The sequence below is a fragment of the Eupeodes corollae genome, chromosome 2 (assembly GCF_945859685.1).
Source record: "Eupeodes corollae chromosome 2, idEupCoro1.1, whole genome shotgun sequence".
Lineage (NCBI taxonomy): Eukaryota > Metazoa > Arthropoda > Insecta > Diptera > Syrphidae > Eupeodes > Eupeodes corollae.
The window spans coordinates 114080655-114105844 of NC_079148.1; positions in this window are offsets into that span (position 1 = coordinate 114080655).

A 25190-nucleotide genomic window follows, 5' to 3' on the forward strand; every position below is an offset into this window, starting at 1 on the left:
CCCAATTTAATGATTGGTAGGATTCCAAAATGCTTTCTTGTTGGTTCACTGGACATGATGAGGCGATCCAACAAGTATTTAAAGGAAACCTTGTTTAGTCTATAATACTTTTCAAACCTTAGAAAAAACTGATTTTTCAAAAAAAATGATTGACAACATTTGAATAAACTAACAAATGCTTACAGCCACTGAGGCAACTCCAAGGGATTCGCACTATCTCTTAAAGATCTTCTAATAGCCCAGCGAAATATGAGAATTTTACTCTCAGGAGAACTAGTTCCCCGAGGAGTTCTTTTCCTCGGGAATATTTAGAATTGGGCTGAATAATTCGTAATTTAAAATATTGCATTATATCAGTTAAATACCTTGATATTCAATCCATCAATACTAAAAATTTTACATTATATTGAATTTTGGAGAATTGTTTGACATATTGATAATAGATGACTTTTGATTTGAAGCTCAAAAAACTTAAAAATTGGAGTGATTATTTATGTACATTGCAGGATATTTTACCGCCGGATTGTCTGCAACTGATTTATAAGGGACTATTATATGAGAATCTTCATTGTTTCAGAAAAATAATTGAATAAGTCTCATATCCATATTAAGTTTCAATCAACTCATACAGAAGTCGAAAGAGATGAAAACAAACTGGGCAACAAAACAAACGTTTCCTGTAGTTTTTCCAGACCATATTTATACCACATATCTATTTTAAAATCGAATTTGAAGGATTCAAAAGAGTGGACTCAATAGCCAAGATGAGTTTATAACTCAGTGAACACAAAGCTTAAGTTAAAAAATATTATGTTTAAACTAAACCAAAGCAGGATTTGTAAATATTTAAAAAATAAAGAAATAAGCAACGCAACAGCTCGTAGAGAACTAGGGCCCAGTGACTTACAACTGTCAACCATTCCTGTGTGCGGGTAATATCAGTGATAAAGGAGGCTTACAGTTTATATGACGAATCTAAACGACTAATTTGAGAAAGCACTTTTCATACCAAGAATTACAGTTGGAGGATTTTTCAATTTGTCACAAGACGCAGTACCCATGAAACTTCAAAATTTTAGGTGGAACAGGTAAGGATTTAACCCAAGAAATTTAGCATGGCCGTCCTACGAACTAACCATCATGCAACGGTTATTAATTGTAAAGATTTAGCATTTACTAAAAGCTAATAACCAGATATCTTTAGCCTTTTTGACTTTCTATTGTGATAACTTAGCTATACCTTTTATTTGTTTGATACTTTTCTGCAAATAAAACCTTTCAAAAATAACAATTATCATTATGCATCTAAATGTAACATTTATTGGATTTTTTATTAAATACAGGCACAATAATGTATATAATAATTTGTTATTATCGGTTTAAATTTAAATCTGCCCTAGATAGAAGATTGTATGTAAGCTAAAGAAAAAAATATTTGTATACAAAAGAGAGAACAAAGTCTAAAAATTTCTTTCGATATTATTGGTTTTTAAAAATGAATACAAATCTTCAAGTAAAAACGCGTGCAGTTTTGTATTAAGTATTGGGTCAACTATCTTAATCTCCTTCCAAAAATTAAGCTAATTTTGAAGCGAATTGAGACAAAAAAGAGGCTGTGATGCGACCCACAATGATAACTTCCTATCCCGTCTGTCAATTTGTCTTGCTCAAAAGGTTTGTAAGATTTTGTGTTTTTTTAAAAAGTTAACAGTTGAATTTTTCTAAAAAAAAAACAAAAATTACAAACAACATTTTGCATACGGTAAAACAGTTTGATTTCAAAATCTATTTTTGTAGTTTTAGTCGAAAACCAATTTTTACCAATTTTATTACAATTTCTTAAAAGTTTTTATTTCTTACAAATTAGATGAAAAAAAATAATTTGAAATCAATATCTTCTTATGTTCACGAGTTATCGAAAACCGAACATAATTTTTTACCAATTTCCGTACAATTTTGTGTAGAATTTAATTTTGTTATGAAAAAATTGACTGTTGATTATTAAACATAGATTATTGAATGTTGAAAACAATATTTTCTATGAGATAAAATTATTTTGAAGTCGTAGAAGTTGAAAATCAACCTAGGTTAAGGTTGTATATCCGTTCCCGCGCCCATACTGCTCGCTACGTAACAAGGTGGTGACCGAAATAAGAAATGCCAAAAGGCGTAGTTTTTCAAATTACCTAAGCCATTCGCAAGGAGTTCGAAAATTATGGGCAAGTCTGCGAAACTTTGGTTTATACAAGAGTAAATTGTGCCTCAGCTTTGAATAGATAAAAATATACTGAACAAAAGATTTGTTAGTTTTTCTGTTAAAACCTCAAGTTCTTCAAATTCTCATTACCATGAAGTTGCTGGAGATGCGTCAATAGAACCAATTACCATCTCTGCTTTCCTTTTTTCCTCCGTCCACTCTGCTGATGTTGTCGAATCAATTCTCTCAATTAAATCAAAGCCATTGGCATTGACGATATACATCCATCATTTCTTAAAATTTTATTGCCTATTCTTCTACCATATTTAACCCATATTTTTAACTTCATCATCATGTCTGGTCACTATCCTATGCAATGGAAGCTAGCAAAAATCTTACCTATACCAAAAAATTCAAAAGGGATAGAGTTCAGGCCAATTGCTATTTTGTCCTTTTTGTCTAAAGTCTTTGAAAGACTCATTCAAAAACAATTAAATAATTTTCTTAATGCCAAGAATCTGGTTTCCGGAAGAAATATAGTTGTATCACTGCCCTATTCAATGTTATTGAAGACTTGAGGATGTCAATGGAAGATCATATATCAGTTTTCGTTCTCTTTTAGATTTTTTGAAAGCTTTCGATTCAGTTTATAAATGAATTTAATTTTTCTTCTGCGGCAGAAAACTTAATTTTTTTATACCTTACAAGCTGTGGAAATAAATGGGTCGCTATCAAATTTCCTTCCGAATTTAAATGGTATTCCGCAAGGTTCCATTCTTGGTCCATTTGTGTTTTTAATGTACATTAATTCAATTCAAAACTAAATGAAATTTAGTTTCTTAGCTTTGTACATCGATGATGTACTTACTTAAATCATCCTCTTGGTTTTATTGAACACTAAATTGAATGCTTAAATGAGGATCTTGAAAGGATTCAGAATTGGTCCAAAGCAAAGAGGCTTCAACTAAATCCTTTAAAGACTAAACGTATAGTTATTTCCCGAACACCTCTTGATATGTCTTACTTGTCTCGTATTGTCATGAACCATATTCCCATAGAATTCGTTTAGACGGCTAAAAATTTAGGAATAATATTTAATCGTTTTTTAACATGGGACACCCACATCAACACCATAGTTGGTAAGACTTATGGAGCCTTGCGTCCATTGCTTGCGGCCCAACAATATACTCCCATAAAAATGAGTTTTTTACTTGCCAAAACCAATTCTTACTTATGGATGCGAAATTTTGTCTTCTTTTAGTTTCCAAAGTAAACGAAAACTTACAGTCGCATTCAACAATACTGCCCGCTATATTTTTGGACTTTGAAGATATGATCACATCTCAGAAATTTCAAATCATATTCTAAACACGTCATTTGAAAACATGCTCAATTTTCGAACACTGTCATTGCCTTTCTTATATTCTACTTTCACAGACACCTCGCTATCTCCAAGACAGAATACGACGATCCTCATCTGTCAGATCATTACAACTTATCAGCCCACGTTACTCTTCTCTTACTCCTGAACGTCAATTTTATGTAAATAGCATTCGGCTTTGGAATGCATAGCCAAGATCAATAAGAATGATACGTGATGCTCTCAAGTCAAAACTCGAAATCAAAAAATACTTGTGAAGATCGTAATTTTATACATATGTATATCTAATTAGTTAAAATGAAATGAACAACAAATGAAACATTAAACATAAAAATAAACTAAATTAATAAAAAGATATTTGAGTCGAAAGTAAATTTTTACCACCTTTTATTAATGTTTTTTTAGGTTCTTATTTTTCGTTAAAAAACTGTGAATAAGATTTTTTTTTAATGTTATTGAATTTTGAAAACATTATTTTTTATAAGATTAAATTAATTTGAAGCCAATACCTCCAAAAAATACTACTAAAAACTGTAAACTCGATTATTCTCAAAATTTTACCAGATGTCAAAAACGTAATTCCTCGTCGCATAAAATCATTTTTTGTTCGTAATTTTTTTAATGGTGAAAGAAACCATCCACTCTATTTTTTTGAGAGTCCTTTCTGCATCTTTTATCATTATTATCTGTAAGACAAAAGTTATTTGAAGTCGATATATCTACTGGTTCTTGAGCTGCGAACGATTGGTTCTTGAGCTATGAACGAAGAAACGTCGAGAAATGTGAACCTTTTCAATTCGACAAATCGGACCGATTACAATACTTTCTTTATTAAGAAGTTAATAATGACTGTAATGTTTCCAGAGTTTAATCGACGATGATCCTGAAACGGTTTTTCCTTACGATGCTGTAAGGGTTAGTTAATTTTTATTAACTAATGCAGATTGATTGATTGAAACCCACGTTCAAAAGTACTGATGCAATTGAAAAATGATTATGTGGCATATTTAAATCAAAGTCTCAATTGTTCTCATTATTGCTTTGTCCAATCAAAACTAAATCCTTCTTCATTTCTGTTCAAATTCAATACTAGATATCATATCAGATTTATTTTCATATCAATTAATTTCCAAAAAATTTCTAAGAATTCCTGAACTCATGTTATGGTTCCTACAAGATTTTCTGGATACCCATATTATTTATTTGAGAAAAATCACCGCAAAACAATGAAGCTATTCATACTCAGGTACTCATAGACACTATGGCTATGTATTTTGATCCTGATGGTATATGGAATAAAATTACTGCTAAGACCACATCATAAAGAATAAACTTGTCGATTTTTATCGCTAGTGACAGAAGCATGTTCGTTCAATAGTGAATGAACAACTCTTATTTTTGTGTGTGTGTGTGTGTGGAAAAATAAAAATAAAATGAAAATATTCTTGTCCGTACCTGAGATATTATAGTGAAAATCTTTTTGTGAAATTGTGCTGCATAAGCTGATGCAGAAAGCAGTGGTTTGCTTAGGGATTCCTCTATTTTTCCTTTATTTTATGTTGTCATTGCGTGCCATGAATGGGAATTCCTGCACTTTACCGTTATTGCACTTTATAAATATATACATACACATGTATATGAGTATATAGAGGTGAGAATGGCATTCAGTTTATGTGGTACTTTGTGAGTTTCAAAGAGAATTGCTATAGCTTTTGAATATTAGTGAACGAAGATTTGGTTGTCATGGTGGGTTTTCTTTATGTTCTTACTGAAAATTGGAATATGATTTTTTAAACAAAAAGAAAATTTCCATTGAAGACAAACTGATTTCTTCTAAATCTTAAATTCTCTTAGTTTTTTCTTGATAAAATCAGAAAAGTTTGTGTTCAGTGATTTTCAATGCGAGAAATATTATTTTGCGACTTGAAAGTTAAGAAAAATGTATTGCAAACATACGTAGTTGTGAAAAGCTTAAAAATCTGATGCATTCAAATATTTTAACAAGCAGTAGTTTGGTTTAGTGTTCACGTTTTTAGAATCTTAACAAATTTTCAAAATCGCTTCAAGGAAATTACAAACAATATTGACACTTCGAGGAAACTGGCTCACAATTAACTTTTTAAAACTGTGGGCCATGAAGAGGCGAGGTTTTTTAAAAACATATTTTTATTTGACATTGAAAGGTGGTTTTGAAAAAAGGTCAGAATCATCAAGAAGTAGCGAAATGAGCCACTTTCCTTCAGCCCCATGTAAGGAAATAATTAGAACTTATCTCTAAAGTAAAGTCTGTAAAGCTGAAACAGAGCGTTTTTGAAAAACAAGAAATTGACTAAAGTCAAGCACCCACTGATTCGGCTCTTTGCAAGGTTTAGCTCTAGACGGAAAACTCATGTTCTCTGTCATCAAACAGGATAATTTGGCTGTGGAAAGTGAGAATCAATTTATGAACACCAACTTGCTATATCAATCTCAGCTGAGAAAAATTTTGCGCAAAGATCTCAAAATATTCGGAAACAAGGTCTTATTAGAGCACGACCATTTACTTCATTAGTTGTGAGGTCATTTTCATCTCTAAGGGTAAGTTTAAGAACAATATTGTCAAACATGTTTTTTTTCAAAGAGCCACGGAAATGGATCATTGAATAATTTTCCTTGGAAAATGAGGCTAGAAACACGGTCATGGACAAAATGGACTACTTCAAAGCCAGTCGAGGCAGCAATTTGATGCACAATTAATTCAAAAGTTCGTTGTTATTAATAAAGCCATAAAATAAATAATTGTTTTCATTTTATTGCCTTAAAAAAAAATACAAAATCATTGCTAATAAACTTTAGCACTTTCTATCACAAATCATGAGGACATCAGGAAACAATTTTGGAGCAATCAACAAACACATTATCTAAACTCCTAGCCTCAACTTTTGTTTTTTAATATGACCCTAAAGGAATGAATTCTTCACAATGAAATAAACGACATCACTTCAAAAAGAACTCAAACTAAATTAAATCAAATAAATTTCAATGATACAGAAATATACAGAAATACAAAATATCAATTTCCAAAAAAAGGACAAATTTTCACCCAACATCCAAAAATGAGCATCAAAAAATAAAATACAACAACTTTTAAAGGGTCTTCGTCGTTAATATTGAAACTTCACACAAAATACTCACTTTATGAGATCTTAAATTTTCACACCCACAACCCCTCAAACCCTTTTGCACCCTTACCAAAAAAAAATAAGACAGGAAAAGAAAAGAACAATATCGCGTATAACTTTTATTACAACCCAACAGATGTCACTTCAAAAGCACAAAAGTCAACCAAAACAAAAACAAAACTGAAACAAAATTTGGCGAAGCAAAACATCACTCTACCGTCGCGTCGCACCAAATAAGTGACAATGCCAACGATAACGACGAATCTATGTCTCTCTCAAAAGGAAAAAGTTTCGTTATTAAATTTCATAAAAAATAAAAAAGAAACCTTCCCCACCGCCGGCCGCCGCCCCCGGCCGAACAGAGCTGAAAGAAAGACCATCTATTATAGAGACATAGAGCTGAGGAGCTGAAAACAGTCCAACCAAACTAAACGAAACCAAACCAAGTAACCACACCAATGAAAAAGTTGTCTAACTGTTCTTTTGAAGTTTGCTCTTGACTTTTCGAACACATCCCATTCCATTGAACCTACAGAGCATACCTACGTACGTATATATAAATTATATAGACACAGTTCCAGTACTATCTGTCAAACAAATTACCGCCAATGTAGCTTCACACCGAACGACACCGAGTGATTTTCACTCTCGAGTAGTTAACGGCAATCACATCGTTAGAATATAGTAATTTAATACCTCTTCTTTTCTATTTCTTCCCTTCTTTCCCGACATTCCCATCATTCCAGTAGCAGCGCTCATAGCAGCGCGTGTATCAACTAATCGATGGAATGATGTTTGGAAATTGTTACATCTTGTTGAGGACTTTTCGTCCTTTCTTTTTTTTCCGAACTTTGGTTTTGTAAAACTTAAGATACTTGGGTGCATTTTTATTACCTACTTTAAGAAAACTATGGATATGGAAGGCGAAAAGTTGAGCTGCATAGTGTAAATGTACTTTTTAGTTGCATTTAGACTGTGCAACTTTTTTCGTACGAGTGTATTTGCAGTTTTTGTTCTGTTCCTCGATGTTAACTGCGATGTTTTGTTATTGTTGTGCACCCTGAGCATAATTCTACTTTCTTCTGGATACACTTTTATCGCATTTTATTTGGTTAAACAATATTTAAAGTTTTCAGATTTCCACGAAGGGCCTGGCCACTACCACCGCTGCCGCTAAGGCGTTATTTTAACTGAAAGTTTTATGTTCCACGCTGGATATATGTAGGTGCCTATACCCATGAATGAAAAGAAGGCAAAGTCCTTGTCTCGGAGGGAGTGAAATTTTTCGGAGCAAGTTTCCTGCTATTGTTGCGGTTTTTGTGAGGGTGAGTGCAACTATCAAGACAATGCTTAAGGCTTGCTGTGCTGTGGAGACTAGGGTAAGGGCGCTGCGCTGGGTGGTTGAAAGCCATTACGGACTACAATTAAAAGCGCGAAATATTTATGTAGATATGGAATTTGGGGAATGAAAGGAGGTAGTAAAGATTCTGTTACAGACATTGCAACGACACAGAACGACTACGATGACGACGACGAAGGGAAAGGGATAGAAACTCCGGATTTTAAGTTTTTCTGTTGTTGTTTAAATAATTTTGAAACTCTTTGGATTGCTTTGCCTTGTCTGCGATGGTCTTGGGTGTTGTTAGTGGGTTGTTTGTTTTTCTATTTTTTTTGTTTTTTGTTTATGCAACACAATTCTTAAGAGTTTTAATCTTGTCGAGTTGTTTAGCAGCGAAGAGACAGTAAATTGTAGTTATACGGTGAGGTTTTTAGCTTACAACTATGTACAGTAAATATACATCATACACTTTAGTAGGTAAATGAGAAGTTTTGTTTTAAAAATATAAACAAAAAGGCTTTTCTTTTGAAAGCTTTTTCTTTTTGTGAATGGACTTCTGTTGAATTAAAATTCGTGTAACCTTTAACTAAGTTAAGATAAAGTTTATATATTTTAAACCAAAGCAATCTTCCAGATAGTGAAACTTTAAATGTTGACTTTAAGTTTATAAGCAAAATCTATGTATATATTTGTTTTTGTATTAATATGAAAGTAAATTCATAGGAAAAGTTTGTAACAATTCCTTTTTATGTCATAAAGTCGTTTTTAAGAGTTAACACAAATAGTGAACTAAAACCAATTTCACTTGAGAAAAGAAGTTCTGGGAATTTTGTTTTATTTCCCATTTTTTTGTCGAGAAAATCAAATCGTAGAAAATTTTCATTTCAAATTCACTTTTTAGGAAGCAACAATATATGTAATGTAGTCCGCTTTTTAATAAAAAAGTTATTAACATTCAGAAAAGTAAAATTTTTAACAATTGCCATAATGCAGTGACGGAAAAGATGAAGGATGTTTATTTACCGTCCGGACTTCTGAATTTTTTAATATTTCATATTTTACTTTTTTTTCGGATGAAATTCTGATGTGAGAAGGAAATTCGATAAATTTGTATTGAGTGAAGCAAAGCTAAAAATATTCTTGTTTTTTTAGGCCAAAATAAAAGTTGTAAAAATGAATATAGTTCAAAACAAAATGTTGGGTAAAATTTCAATATATTGTTTAAGTTTCATATAATTTTGTGTTATACAACAACTCAAATAAATTGTCAGTTTCGCAATGTTAAACATATGTAACAGGCTTATTTACATTCACTTTCATATTACCTTATATCAATCACGTTTTCAAAGTGCACCACAAAAAAAGAACGTTAAAAAATTGTGTATACGCCCAATTGCACATTTTTATTTTGGCTATTTTTACTAGTATTTAAACTAAAGTGTAAGGGAGATAGACAAAATTTAAACAAAATACCATCACATTATGTAATTGAAGACTACACTTTGGCTTAACATCACAATCATTTCTTGAGGTTTATGAAGGAAATCAGGTCTTTAATTTTCATTTTGGAAATCTACATTTTCTTCGCTTCTTTGGAAATCCAAATTTTTTTCTTCGTTCTAGGATATTGTCCAGAACATATTACAGTCATCTTAAAAAAACGATCATTAGAACGGATCTTGTTATATGTGGGATTTATCTTTCAAGATATAAAGCAGTGGAATATTATGCTTCACCTGAACAACAGAGCAAGTAGCAGAAGCAGTGGAAAATGTTTTTGTTGTTTTGTATGGGGGGATCCAGCAACTCAAAATATCGATAAACTGCGGCACTAAACATTTCTTTAAGCTGCTGCTAAAACTAAATTTAGCCTAGTTAGATTGCCACAAAATACAGATGCTGCTCACCTGCATGCCACGAGGACTTACTACCAGGTGCAAACATAGCTTGGAAACGAAAAAGAACCCTTGAAACGGGTCTGGATGCAAACACCATTAGGCATGTTCCCTAAAAAAGCAGAGAAGAATCCTGCACCAGAGTCGATCCTGCAATGTATTTCATGCACTTGCAAAAAAAGGTTGCATGAATGCATGAGGTTGCACAGGAAAGCAGGGCTCCAATGTTCTATACTATGCTAATTTTGCAGTGAACATGTCTTGCGAGAATGCGATGCCGGTCGTTTAGACAACTAGTCTAAAGAGGGAGACGCTCCAGCATCAATAGAGAAGGTTGATTAACAATTTGGATGTAAAGACATGGAATCGGAAGTAGTTGAATGTTACTCTGTCCGCAACGGGAGCCAAAACAACGAGGCAAATGCTGCTGGAAACTCAAAACGAATAAAAGTGTAAAATTTTCGTTCATCTAACACTTTATTACATAAACGTTGCATAATATATATTAATAGAATTTTAACCTTGTTCTTTTTTGATAAATACATTTTTAAAAAAATAAAATTAAAAGATTATATCCGAGTCTACACGACCTACCAGCACCAGTGTGGTCAAAAACCTTAGCTTTTTACCTCTACTACAAAAGTTATTCTGGCGTAGGATTTACCATTTACTTGATATCAAGCAAAAACCGAATAAAAATATGTACTTTTCACATTTTTGAGACAAATTCTCAAAATTCAAAGATCTCTATCTCGGGAACTATTAGAGCTGGAAATTCGAAATCGTTTTTGTTTCGCATTGTAGGTAGTTTAGCAATTAACTTTGTTTTTCTCAAACCAATATTTTAGAAGATATTTTGAAAACACAGGAAAAAGTCCAAAAATTTAGCCGTTTTTTCAAGATGGTGGCGCCCGTGGTGTTGATGGGAATTAAAAAACTTGGATTCTTCAACATCTTACCAACCAAAACAACATATCAAAAGAATCGAAACTACCCTAATTTATTATGACAATTTAACTGGACGATAGATTATCTACACAAAAATCGAGAAATTGTTTCAATTCAAAAACAAACCAATAGCAATGCTAACACTTTAGCAAGTGAGCTAAGAAGGGATGATCCTTATCAGACCTAATTGTCAACTTTTTCATTAGATTGATGTTCATTATTAATGAAAGGTTAATGTTGGAACTCGCAACGCAAGTTCGTATGGAAATTTTTAAGGATTTTTCAATCTCCCGCAAGAGGCAGTACCCATGGCACAGCCAAGGATTAAACCCAAACCTCTGTCATGACTAACCATCAAGCCACGGGATCATTACAAAAAACGATATGTTTTCATCATTATTGGAATGTTTAAGATATTATTTCTGCTCTTAAATTCAGGCTTTTCAGCAACTTCTTTTTTAAACAAAAAAAATCTCTCGAAAATTTAATACTCTCCTCATAAAAAAACCAGGAAGGATCTCTTTATGCAAAAACAAGTTGGTTCAGATCCGACAGATCTGGCGACCAAATTCATTGTTCTTTGAGATAATATGATTTGAGGATTGGATATTTGTGCTGTTCTCAAGACGTTTTTTTTGAGTTACTAATTGTTGGACGAACTTAATAATGTATTGTAGGGGTATACGTGCAGATCATTCCCCAAGATTATTTAATTGTGTCAAGGGGTATACCTTACTACGTTAAACGTCGTCAAACCCATATATCATCAGATCAGTTGAAACACTTTTCCAACCACATAGTTCTTTGAAATAGATCGTGTAAGATTACTTGTAGACATGATCCCAAAAACGTTTTCAAAGTGCACCATAAGAATGAAGATAAGTTAAAATTTAACTCTAAAAAAATTAAGTATACGCTCAAGTGCACATTTTTGTTATGGTAATTTTTACTTGGACTTACACTTCTTAAGGTACTGAATTAAAAAGTATAGCAAAATACAATCACATGATATTATTGAAGACTTTACTTTGACTAAACATTTAAATTATGATGACGAAAGCTTTGGAAACAAAATTACTTATTTTTACATAAGAATTGATAGAAATGAAAAAAGATTTACTTAAAACACAGCAAACAATAATCAAATACGACAATTATATTGCATTTCACTTAGAAAGGTTCAGTAATGACGTTTACAAGCAAAACTTCGCTGGTCCAATAATCGCAGGACTTTGAGTACCTTTTTGATAGCACAAAATCGTATTGTATTTATCTTTCTAGATTTAAATCAGTCGAATATACTTCTTTACCAGAGTTTTGCTTCTGTCAGAAAATCGAGAAACAATCATCCTTTATAAAATCAAGAGGATTTTTAACACTTGCAACAAGTTAGATAGAAAAGGCTGATCATTATCACACGTAATTGTCAGCCTTTTCATTAAATTGACATGTTCGGGCTTACAACGCAAGTTTATGCCGACATTTGGCATTTCTCCTTAAAAGTTTGTTATACAGCTTTAAAAAAAGAACTGCCAAAGTCAAGAAACCAAACATTTAAATCTATATATATAAAACTGAAATCAAGCAAAAGACTAAAGCTTTGTTACGGTTTGGCTTCGAAACTTCTTACCCAATTTTCATGCAATTTTTTTTTTAAGTGGAAGAGGATATGACGGAGTAGGTTTTAGGCATAAATAAAGTCCGATAATCTTAGTCAATAATTTGTTATCTATACATTTAAAATCCAAATATCACTAACTTACTGATCTGTAGTTTCGACCAAGTAACAATTTCTGTAGTGAATTAAGATAGCCTAAAGAACCACCAGGTCTCTGAATTTTAGGAGGAATTAGGTCAGACTTTGATATGGCATCTAATGCACGGATTGAAGAACCTGACAGACAATTTTTTTAGGACTGGGATTATCTTTCAGAAACAACATATGATGACAACCAACTTTCAATTTTCTATCAAGAAAATGAATACAAATTAACCGACGACCAGCGACTTGCATACAACACTATAATCGACAACGTGATGCAGAACTTGACGGAACTGGAAAAACGTTCTTGATCAATCTTTTTCTTACTAAATTTAGAATGCAAGGAAAAACTGCATTAGCAGTAGCATCATCTGGTATTGCTGCAACTTTACTACAGAATGGAAAAACCGCTCACGCAACTTTCAAATTGCCTTTAGATTTACAAAGCCAAGAGCGTGTATTTTGTAGTATGTATTTATTTATTTAATCCGTTAATTATCTAACGTTAATATAAACTTATAGCTATTTACATAATTTTTAAATTAAAATTTTAACTAACATAGAAATAAATAAATACTATAACATATTAAAAAAGCTTTCTTAAAATTGTTTACTTTTAACATTGTCATTTACAGATAAAATTAAAATATAAAATTTATTGAAGACTGAAATCAATTGATTTAAAGGGCTATTAATACCATAGTTAGTTCTGCTAAAGATCGGACATAAAGGTATCTGTCTTCTTATGCTAGTTTGGCTATAGCTAAAATTTAGACGATTCAGAGCTGTTGCGGATATAACAGAACCATTAATTAATTTTAAAATAAAACAAAATTGGAGATATTGTCTATGTTGTGAAAGTGTAGGGAGGTTTATTAGCAAAAATCTCTGAGAATAAGGAGGTGGTGTGAATATTTGGGAAAACGGAAGAAAACGAAGACAAAAACGCATAAATCTTTTTTGGATACTTTCAAGTCTGTCAATATGGACTAAATAGTATGGTGCCCATATAACACAGCCGTATTCAAGTGTTAGCCTGACAAATGATACATAAAGAAGTTTTAAACGTAGGGGTCACGAAAGTCACGAGAAAAACGTTTAATAAAGTCCTATCAGACCTAATTGTCAACTTTTTCACTTAATTGATGTTCATTGTTAATGAAAGGTTAATGTTGGAACTCGCAACGCAAGTTCGTATGGACATTTTTAAGGATTTTTCAATCTCTCGCAAGAGGCAGTACCCATGGCACAGCCAAGGATTAAACCCAAAACCTCTGTCATGACGCACTAACCATCAAACCACGGGATCATTACAAAAAACGATATGTTTTTATCATTATTGCAATTTTTATGATAGCTTTTCTGCTCTTAAATTCAGGCTGGACTGAATAGTATGGTGCCCATATAACACAGCCGTATTCAAGTGTTAGTCTGACAAATGATACACAAAGAAGTTTTAAGACGTAAGACGACGTGACGAAAGTCACGAGAAAAACGTTTAATAAAGTAATAATGGTCACAGAACGTTAGTTTACTGTCAAGAATAACACCTAAATCAGAGAAAACGGAAAGCTTACAAAGGGAGGAAGAATCTAATAAATAGTTAAAATCTATAATTGTTTTTTGCGTGTAAAACACATAGTTTTACATTTGTCAATATTTAATAAAAGTCGGTTTGTATTGCACCATTCCCTAAAACTATGAAGATCTTCTTGAAGCTGTGAGCAGTCATTAATTGAACTAATAGATTTGAAAATTTTAATGTCATCAGCGTATATTAAAACGGAGGAGTTTTTTATAACGGATGTTATGTCAGTTATATATAAGATAAATAATAAAGGACCTAAATGGCTACCCTGTGGAACACCAGAGTTGACGTAAAATTGGTCAGAGAATTAATTTATGAATATAATGCTATAACTTCTGTTCTTGAGATAAGACGAGGTCCACGTCAAGAATTTGTAGGCCTTAAGTTCATGGACTAGAGTCTTGTGACACAAGTTGTCAAAGGCTTTGATGAAGTCTGTGAATACGCAATCTACTTGCTTACGATCTTCGAAGGAATCAAGGCAGAAAGAACTGAAGTGAAGTAGGTTTGTAATTGTTGATTTATTCTGGACGAAATCATGTTGATTTTCACAAACAATTGAATTACAATTAAAGGATAACATCTTACAGATAGTAGTTTGGGAATAACGGAAAGTTTGGCAATCGGCCGGTAATTCGTTATTTCATTCTTAGACCCTTTTTTATGAATCGGAGTTATAAATGCACTTTTTAATAATAGTGGGAAAACTGAGCTTCTAAAAGATTCATTGAACAAACCAAACAGAGGGCACGATAAATGAGACACACATTTTCTTAAAACACATGATGGAACTCCATCAGGGCCAGAGTGAAAACAGTCATCAAGTTCTGAGACACAACGAACAATTGAATCCTGACATATTTTCAAGTCAAGTGAGTTAAGATGTGGATAATTTTGTACTGGAGATAAAATTATCACCTATACATTTCCTATACTCTTTTGAGTATAGGAAATGAATATATTTTGAATAATTATTGTGAATTATTAATAGAACCAATATTTGCAACTAGCGTTACTGGACAAGGCAAATTAATAGCTAATGTTTACCCACAAGCCGTCCAAATTCACAGAAAACGGATGATTGGTTACGCAAACAGGTAACAATTCTGTAATAACGATTCTGTTACAACCATAAATACAAAAATTCTTTTAATGTTTCAGGCCAACCAACAAACTTATCTTTCTATTGATAATCTGACCGATCAAGATACTGCTATTGATATTCCAATCGAATTTTTGAATTCTTTGAATGCATCAGGACTTCCTCCGCATAAGACTGGGCTTGAAAATTGGGGTTGCAATATTACTTATGAAGAATTTAAATGCACCGAAATTATGCAACGGTACTAGATTACGGATAGTAACTATGCAGAGGAACTTGATTGAAGTCAAGTCGTTTTCATTCTCAGGATACCGATAATTACTAACGAATACCCGTTCGAATTTAAACGAATTTCCTATAAAGCTTTGTTTTGCTATGTCTATCAATAAGACACAGAGACAGAAACTCAGGGTAGTAGGCCTTGACATAACAAATCCCCGTTTTACCAACGGACAATTTTATGTTGCTTGCTTCCGTGCCAGCTCGTCAAAAAATCTATATGTGTATTCGAATGCGCCTCAACAAAAAAGTATAAATTAATAAATACAAAAGGTACAATATAAGAAAATATTAGTTTTTTATATAAAATATTTAAATACCTTTCCGGTGAAGTCGGGTGAACCAGCTAGTAAAATTATAAATAATACGATTGAAGCTTAAAAAATAAATCATCATCTTCGTTTTTTAATAAGACAACCTCTTAAACATCTTTCTCTCTTCATGAGTATCCAGCAGATCTACCAATCAAATTAAAATACTATTACGTGGGGATTTTAAATTCTGCAGTACTTGTTGGACCAACTAAAGGTTAAATTTTAGGGATATAAGCGTCAATCTTTCCTTGAAAATTGTTTAATTTTGCCACAAGTTCCTAAATATGTTGAACCTATAGTCAAACATATGTATTGGATCAGTTAAAACCCTTTTCTAACAATATAGCCCTTTTCAATAGATCGTGTAAGACTACTTGTAGACAAGCTTCACATTTCCAAAATAACCAAATTGCCAACATTTGGCCACTACAATACGATTAGTAATTTCTGTTCGAAAGACCTTACTTATTTGGACAGATTTCTAAAAAAACGAGGAAATCAAAATCCCAAAGGTGTCTGGAAGTAGCTCAGAGCCAAAGGCATTGTTTGTGTACAGCCAACGATGATGATTTCCAAAACTACTTTTCAAAGACACCATTTTTAGATCTTAATATCGTTGTCCTTTCATTGTCACAATTTTTTGTTCTGAATGAAAATCGTTTTTATTAATATGACATCAACTTAAGTGAGAAGAGAATACTTAAAATACACTCGAAAAGACCTCTTGATAATTTACTTCAACATCTTTGCACCTAAATCAGTACGAGCTAATTTTTATATGCCTATAGAATATTTATTTCTTCTCCCGAATATGAAATCTCATTTCAGAGGACATTATTCCTTATTTATATACATAAAATACATATATCAAAAGGTTATCATAAAGAATAAATAAATGATAAAGAATATACCCACTTATACAAAAATACACACCTATACCTACATAACTCTCAAAAAACGATGAATAAACAACTTCCAGACATCACAGCCTGTTTTATATAGGTTTTCTATCTTCGTCTATTATAATATAATATTTTAATACAAACCTCATCACATAATGAATATTCTATAATGTGGCAATAATAATTCAATATTTATGTAAAAATAAATCATTCGTATTCACAAACATTATTACCATTTTCTACAGAAGTTCTGTCTATAGATAGGTATATATTATCTATCTTCGCATCTCTTTGGATTTTTTTTTATTTTTTGAATGAGCCTGCCAACCGCATGCCAAATCTTTTTCACCTCATTTAATCATGACGTGAATATTAAATAAACGTGCCATAAAGACATTTTCCATCATATAAAAAGATATAGGAACAAACTTATTTTCTTTTACTGTTTTTTTTCTTTCGTCCTTTAAAAATTGTCTGCGGAGCATTTTGTCCCTGATGGAATGGTTATTATATTATTATGCATATATATTTAGAGAGGAAGGAATATATAAAGTTCCGATGTCATGTCCTTGTGACAGGAAGTAATATAAGGTAGTTTGGTATAGAAGTTGAATATGATTGCTTCTTATGGGGCTATTGAGATTTAAATTGTCAGTTTAAAGTTTATTTACATAGAAATACGCTAAGCAAAAACCTAAGCTTTAAAAAGGTTTACCAGAAATCCAAACACACAATCAATGGAGTAAAATTTGCTCTTTTTTCAATTCTTGAAGCTCTTATGTCAAAAATAGGAAAATAGAATCAAAATATTTACAAAACCAATAAATTCCCCTTACGAAGTTAAGACAATATATACAAGCTCAAGGCTCAAGGAAAAAAAAAAACAAAAACTCTTAACAAAAATCCCTAAGCTGACAATATAGGAACTAGGAAGAACACTGCAGATGCAGCATCATATTTAAGAATACACAGGCACACAACACGAACAACTCATCCAGGACGACTTTTCTTCCTTAGAGTAAACTTTTTACTTTATTTGACATACGTGACCGACATTATTATGAGAAATTAACCTCACATCAAATAAACACAGGATGAGAGCGTATAAAACAGTGTACAATAAGGAATGATGGTAAAAGCCCATACCAAAACCAAAGCCGAGAAAAATGACAAACAACACAACAAAAAAAAAAACAATATGAAGGATTCGAAGACAAAAATAAATATGTACGTGAAAATCTAAGAAAGATAAAGAACGGAGCATACTTTATGAATACAGTAACAAAGTCAGTACACTCATACATAGAGAAAGAACAAAGTGAAAGGAAATTATCAATTAAATTTGGATGTTTTTTTTTTCCAATAAAACCGGGAAGTATACACTCCGTGTCACTAAATTTAAGGCATTTTGTAATATCTTCTTATATATTTTATATTTTTTAAATAATATTTGGATAAGCTTATTGTGAATGTCAGTTTAGAAAAATTGATCAACGATTCAAAAATGTTTAATCACAACATAAAATTGACCAATTGTTGTGTGACAGTGGCTCAAGGTGCCATAATAATCTCACTTCCTCAGTTTTAAAAACTAAGTAAAACTTTTATGAATATATCCAATTTTTATTCCAAATCACATATTGGGAAATCCAAGAGGAGGGTTCATTTTCAAAAGCCTGTTTTATGGGTAGCTGTCAAATTCGTCAGCTGTCATCATTTGACATTTGTCAATTAAGAGGACGGTTTTACTACCAATGGATTAATGCAAGCTTGAAAAAATATTGAAATTGGTAAAATTCACTACAAAAGGTTGAAAATCGTGCAGTGATAGTCCTAAAACTTACTTTTGAGTTGACAAAAATATCGAAACAGGTGGGAAGTTTGAATAACGAAAGCTGAGAATATTGCTGCTATAGTTCGTTTAATGTTAAACCCAGATTTGTCAATTCCTCATCGATCTTTAAAATGAGGTATTTCACTTCCGATATTACTTCGAATTTCTCATAATAGTTTAAATTTCAAGACTTTTAAGGTTTTATAAGTTTTATTTATCAATCAGATTACAATCTTATAGACAAGATACTAATACAAAATATAATATAGTTGTTGGTAGAAATATACTAATATAAGTAAATAAATATTACTATAATTTATTTACTTCCCATAGGAAGTTATTGTAATGGGTCCTATTTGTCAAATTGAAAATTTTGACATTTCTCGACGTTCCAAGGTCCCTAAAGTCGAAATAAAAGATTTTTAGAAAGATGTCTGTGCGTGCGTGAGTGTGTACGTACGTTCTAACGTCCGTACGTTCGCGACGTTTTTTTCGTGACATTTTTTTCGTTTCTGACATCTGATAAAATTTTAAGAAAAATCGAATTGACAGTTTTTTTTATAAACAATAAAAATCTAAAAAACACATTACTCAAAGTTGGTAAAAATTGAATATCGATTCAAATATCTTTTCAAAAACTTAAAATTTGGGCTTCAATATTATTTTATCTTAAAAGAAATATTGTTTTAAAAAATTTGAAAAATGTTGAGAAAAAGCGAATTGACAGTTTTTTTACAAAAAATAAAAACCTAAAAAAAAAAATTAATAAAAGTTGGTAAAAACTGATTTTCGACTCAAATATCTTTTCAAAACTTTGAGATATTGGCTTAAATTTACTTTTATCTTTCAAAAAATATTGTTGTTAACATTCAGCAAAATTTAAAAAAAAAAGCGAATAGACAGTTTTTTTACAGAAAATTAAAAACCGAAAAAAAATTAACAAAAGTTGATAAAAAATGATATTCCACTCAAATATCTTTTCAAAAAATTGAGATAATAGCTTCTAACTAATTTTTCTTATAAGAAATATTGTTTTCAACATTAGGACAAATTTTGAAAAAAAACGGATTGACAGTTTTTTTTTACAAAAAATTAAAAACCTAACAAAATTTAACAAAAATTGGTAAAAATTGATTTTCGACTCAAATATCTTTTCAAAAATTTGAAATATTGGCTTTAAAATTATTTTATTTCACAGAAAATATTGTTTTCGATATTCAGTAATTTTTATATCAAAATCCAACAGTCCGTTTTTTCATAAAAAATAAAATCAACAAAAAATAGTACACAAATTTTTAAAAATTGATACGAGCACATATAGACAAATTTGAAGCAATACAAATCGACAGACGGGATGGGAAGTTATTAGTGAGGGTCGCATCCCAGCCTCTTTTTTATTTGTAATTTACAATTAATAAATACAACTTAATGATAAAAAAGATTAAGTCTTTTTAGGAGGTTACAGTTAAAATATTATTTAAAATATATTTTTCAAATGATTCTCTCAAAACATCATGATTAAAGTCAATCCTATTGCAAATTAAATTCACTTATCTTGTGCAACGCGTAATGGGTTCATTCCTGCCATAATTTGTACGATAAAACTGCTCATAAAAATGAAACCGGTACGTGTAGCTCTAGAGGGTGCATTTACACACTTAACCTGTCTTCGTAGAGGAGGACAATTGATATGAAATGTTGCGATGCCTCTTATAAACATTACAGATAAAGAGATTGCATACCAAATAATAAACGTCGAGTATGATAAGAAGGCCTTACAATCCTCCAGTTTAGCTTATAAAATTCATACCTTGTAAAATGTTTCTGGACTTTTTCAATTCTGTCCATTGAATTATTATATTTAGGGTTCCAAACAATGCTACAGTATTCATGAAATGACCTCACCAGTGAATTATACAGAGATTTTATAGGATATGAATCTGAGAATTTCTTGGTGTTTCCTTTAAAGTTGCCAAGCATTTGATTTGCTCTGTTTATCCTTCTTTCTTGTTACACACTCTAAATTTGCATGGTTGATAGTATAATCAAACACTATGGGATAGAATTTCGGAAACACGACAAGACTTGACATTAAGAAGTATTTAACAGTAGGTGATTTAGCTTGCACCAATTATCGAGCCTCAACAGATCTTCTAAAAAAAGAACACAGTCGCCTTGATAAGAAATCTTACGGTAAAGTTTGAGATTATCCGCGTAAAGAAGGCAGTTTGAATTATGAAAAATATCAGGTATATCTCTTACAAACAACAAGAATAAAAATGGACCCAAATGGCTACCTTGTGGAACACCAGATAGGATCGAGATATATGTATTTCGAGAGCGAGCTATCGACTTTTACTATTTGAATTCTACCAGCTAAATATTATTCAAGCCGCTTTAGTAAGGAAGAGTGAATACCTAGAGTAGTTAGTTTGTTAATAAAGATTTGATGGTTAACTTTGCCATATGATTTTGCAAAATCTGTAAAAATAACATCTGTTTGCAACATTTTCCCACATGTGTAATAATGTTATTGCTCATTAATGCTATTTGTTGCGGTTTATTTCCCTGCTACAAACCTATGTTGAGACGCCGAAATATGGTTCTGAAATAACACAGTTAACCAGTTGCAAACTAACTTTTCAAGTACTTTTGGATACAAGAAGTTTTACAAATGGGTCAGTAATTGGTTACATCCTGCTTCGAGCCCGATTTGAAAATTGAAGATAAGAATGAAACTTACCAGCAATCCAAAAATTGCCTTTTGACTAATGAAGGATTGAAAATCCACGAAAGTGGTTGAGCTATTGCAATACCACATTTTTTTAACAAAGTAGCAGGAATCTCATCAGGCCCACACTTTTACTAGCATCCAATTTAGATAAAACCTCTTCTACTTCAAAAGGACTTAAAACTAAAGAACCAATTTAAACATTGTTTTACTTTGACAGACCTAGGCCATATTATTCCCTTGACGGAGCCCATTTCAGACTTTGACGGATCAAGATTGCAATCTGGATACATTTAATTCGCTTGAAACGTTTGTCATAGTCACCTTACATAATCTTTTTACTTTATTTGGGATGCCAAATTCTCTTACTGCTTTAAAAAAGTTCTACCCCGGCTTTATTATCATAGTCAGTTTTAAAGTCTATTTTTGTCTCGCTGGTCTAAAACCAGTATTTTCTTCTTCGGATTGGATCTTGATTTTGGATATACTTTATTTTAACCTCACTTAAAGGATTCAGAGTGTACCAATGAGATAGTACTTGATTTTTAGGGCACGATGAGAAATAAACAAACACCAAAAAAAAGCTCATATACCTTCCTATCTCGAGTAAGGACTACATATGACGACAATGGAAGATAAAGTAAGTAAAAGATCTAAGTCTTTGTTTGGAATGTCAAGCAGTGAAATTCTTTGTTTTTTGTTCTTTTCTAGAAGATTGTTTAAGGAGCTACCATGTTCTGATCGTTCTATTTTTTCTTAATTTTTATCCTTATTTCCCAAAGTAAAGAAAACACACATACGTACATACATACATACATATATGTATGTGTACAAGTAAGTACGTGCTTCATGGGATGAAGACGAGGGAAGTAAAAATCAAGCATATTTTTAGCCTATAAGAGAATACTTAAGAAAAACAAAAATTGTATTTTCCTTCATTCAATGTTGACGTAAATTCAGTGAATTCCTATTTCAGCAGAAGACATAGGAAGGAGTTTATATTAAGTTTTGTTTTTTTTCTTTCTTATTCGTCCTGTGACATCAGTCGTTGTTATCTCTGCACGAAGAAGTATTTGTCATTTGGGATCCATGGTTGCCACCCAATCATCGTCATTCTTATATTTATTGACTAATGAAACTCTAATAATACAAAAGGAAATATAAGTATAAGAAAAACAACATGTGAAAATACATAAAGGAGGAAAAATCATATCAATGATGTGTAGGAGTTTCACAAGTACCTACCTACCCGCTGTCAATCAAAAAACCTTTCATGTGTTCAAATATAGAAGGAAATATTTTTTTGTTTCCTATTTTGGAATGTCCAGCAGATTAATGGGTAATTTGAAGTTATTTTGAGGGTTGTGATTAGATTGTATCCTTGTTGTTGTCAAGAGGAGTGGTGATGTGTTTTTTTACAATTGGGTACTTTAAGGAGGAAATTTCGAAATGCAAAAAAAATGTTTGAAGAAAAAGGCCTAAAACCCATATGAGACCATTAGTTCTGATATTTTGATTTAAATTATGTGTTGGTATTTCTTGTATTAAATTTACAAATTTTGAGAAATGTAATGACTCAGAGATCAAAGGACACAGGAAAGTGAATACTCGCACAATTAAATGACTTCCAGAATGTTGAATGTATCTCAGTAGCTACACAAAAATTGTAATCAAATGTTGAAGTGTTTCTTAAATGTTCTTAATTGTAAATTTTAACAACTTCTTTGTGGAATATTTGTTGAAAATAATAACACTTTTAAAAACTTATGAATTATGGTTGTTTAGGTGCAGTTTTAACAAAGTTAAATGATTTGTTTGTAGGTATTTTTAATTTGTCAAGGTTAACATTGTAAAAGTTTTTTTTTTTTTTTGTAAATGGGTCGCTTAACTTTTTCACAATGCATACGAATAGGTAAAACCTACTACAAAACTGGTGATTCCCGCACAGCCACATAACGTTCTTTAAGAGCAGTTTTTGGTTTACATAATCGCCCAACTACACAGGCAATTGGCAAAATTGTGGAGAAATTTGACGAGACTAGATTGGTTAGAGATAATGTAAGCCCTGTGCTCTTAAGACTGAAAATATTGCTACTGATGTAAGTGAAAGTGTTGCCAATGACCCAAATGTATCGATTCCTTGTCTTTCTCAGGAATTAGGATTGTCTTACGGCACAATACTGCGTATTTTGCATTTTGCTCGCACAACAACTGAAGCCCGCTGACTATTCACAATGTCGTAGATACGTCGAATGGGTGCTTCAACACCACGATTTTTTGAACACGTTTTTAAATAAACAAAGTGGTCGTATTTGGGGTTCTGAGAGTTTTCAAATAGTTGAAGATAGGGCAATACATTCACAAAAAGTCACTGTTTATAGGCTCTAGAATTGGGTGGACGTAATAGAAATATGGTAAGTACTTTTTGTCGGTCGATAAGAATCAACATTATTTCTCCTACGCACATCCTAATTTAACAGTCAGTAAATTAAATAGTCCAATATCTTGGAGTGATTTGGGTTTGAGTAGTTCGAATAATAACAAAGCTCCAGGCATAGACGGGATTCTTGTCGAGTTTTACAGAAACAGCACTGATCAAATCAAAAACTATATTATGGAGTACTTTAACAGGTTATATAGTAATGCTTATGTGCCAAAAAATTTCAAAGCAGTTTTTTTGCCATTTTCAAGAAAGAAGCTTCAAATCTTGCGGATAAATACAGAGGAATTTCTATTCTTAACTCTATGTGGAAGATTCTGACTTCAATTCTGTACGAAAAGATCATTAAGTGGATCGAGAACACTAATCGTCTAAGCAAGTTTCAAGATGGTTTTCGGTCGGGCTTTTCAACGATGGATCACATTTTTGCATTTAACAGTACGGCCAGGAAGTCTATTGAAAAGAAAAAGAAATTGTATGCTTGTTTTGTAGATTTCAAATCAGCATTTGATAAGGTCAGCAAACAAGTTTAAATGTATAAGCTCTCATTACTAGGGATCTCACGAAAATTCCTGATGATGTATTTTAAATTTTTGGCGTCATCAAGCGCCTCTGTATAGTATGGATAAGAGTTTTCGGATTGGTTTGAAACAACTGCGGGTGTACTATTTGCAATTCCTCTCACTCTGCAGCTATAAATTAACAGATTGAACTCCCTTGCGTGAGGTTGCATGTTAACACAAACAAAACGAAAATAATGATTTTTGAAGAGTGTTAGAAAAGAAGGCCGGAATAGAATTGGTCAATCAAAAATGAACGTATTGAAGTAGCAAAAGAGTCTAAATATCTTGGAGTTTTGCCTACGCATAATGTAGATTTTTCCAAGCATGTCAACCAAAAAACTAAAGAAGCTAAAATTTCGTTGAGTTTATTATGGCTAAAGTTTTTTGTCAATCCAAAAATCGATCTTGCGTTAAAATATCGCGTCTTTCAAGCAACTGTCAACGCTTGTATATGCTACGGTGCTTAAGTTCTTGGATACTTTACACTCGAGGAGTTTGAAGCAATTCAAAGACCCAAAGAGGTATGAAAGAAGTCATCATAAAACCATCTAGCTAAGACTACTCCAATCTAATGACACCCCTTTCAAATAATAAAGTCAGCTGGCTATCTCACATGAAGCTAACTTAACTTTATTGGAGTCAAATGCAGATGAATGGAGCTCTATGTTTGCAAATGTTACTGCTAAAATTGATGAAAGAAATCACAAACAGCAATCAGAAGCTTACTATTTCAATAATAAATTATCAACTGAAG